The sequence below is a fragment of the Elephantulus edwardii genome, unplaced genomic scaffold (genome assembly GCF_000299155.1).
Source record: "Elephantulus edwardii isolate Elephantulus edwardi_28Jun2011 unplaced genomic scaffold, EleEdw1.0 scaffold00004, whole genome shotgun sequence".
In the NCBI taxonomy this organism is placed as follows: domain Eukaryota; kingdom Metazoa; phylum Chordata; class Mammalia; order Macroscelidea; family Macroscelididae; genus Elephantulus; species Elephantulus edwardii.
In genome coordinates, this window is record NW_006399754.1 from 35,067,152 (window position 1) to 35,068,537 (window position 1,386).

Sequence of the window (1,386 nt, forward strand, 5' to 3'; positions counted from 1 at the left end):
TTATTGTATATCAGCACTTACAGAGTGCTTACTGTATACTGGCACTTACTGAGTGCTTACTGTATGCCAGCACTTACACAGAGTGGTGCTTATTGTATACCTACACTTACTGTATTTACTGAACACTTACTGTATACCAGCAATACTGAGCACTTATTGTATACGAGCACTTAGCGCTTACTGTATACCAGTGCTTACTGTATCCTGGCACTTACTGAGCACTTACTGTGTGTGCTGACACTTACTGAGTGCTTACTGCATATTGGCACTTGCTGAACACTTCCTGTATACCATCACTTATTGAGCACTTACTGTACACCAGCACTTACCTAGCACTGACACATATCCAATACTGACCCTCAGGACCTCGGGTGACCTAGTGATAAGGAGGTGCACTGTTAACCTAAAGGCACATGGTTTGAATTCACCAGTTGCTCTGTAAGAGCGATGGGCAATCTCTGCTGGTACGTTTGGGGAGCTCTGTGGCCTAGTGGTAACGAGATGTGCTGTCGTCCCAAAGCACATGGTTCAAAGCTACTAACTGCTCCTGGAGAGAAGGATGGATAATCTCCACCCTGTGCGGTTTACTGCCTCTCAAAACCTGCTGGAGGCTCCACTCTGAGTTTGACCCAAATGCAAAGAACAATAACAACTTTGCGCTTACGGCATCACAGGTGCTCTCTGAGAGCTCTTCCACCACCCCCACTTCTGTTACAGCTCCACGAGGTGGCTCCCATAGTCAGCAGTGAGCAAACACTGGTCCAGAAGGTTGTCGGTTCAAATCGAGCCAGGGTTGCCTGGAAGATAGGTGTGGGGATCTCTCCAGAAGTTCACAGCAATGAAAACCCTATGAGGGGGCTCATTCTGCCCTCACACATTTGTGGGGTCACCAAGAAACAGATATTGACTCAAAGGCAACTGACAACCACCTTTATTGTGCTGTCAGCCTCTTTCTGTTCTTTCTTTGGCAGCGAGGGGGCAGGGAGCTGTGGAGCTGGTTGTGTATAGTACCTTCAAGACAAGGACAACTCACAGCGACGCTGTGAGCAGATCTGCACCTGTCCTGTCCCGTCCTGTCCCGTCCTCCCATCTCACGCACACTCGAGCCCAGTGCTGCAGGACTCGGTGACACTGTGAGGAGATCCCTGTCCTGTCCTGTCCTGTCCCGACCTCCCATCTCTGACACACCGAGCCCAGTGCTGCAGGACTCAGAAACGCTGTGAGGAGATCCCTGTCCTGTCCTGTCCTGTCCTGTCCTCCCATCTCCAGCACACTCGAGCCCAGTGCTGCAGGACTCGGCGACCCCGTGAAAAGATCTGCTCCTTGTCCCGTCCTTCCCATCTCTGACACACCGAGCCCAGTGCTGCAGGACTCAGCGACACTGTG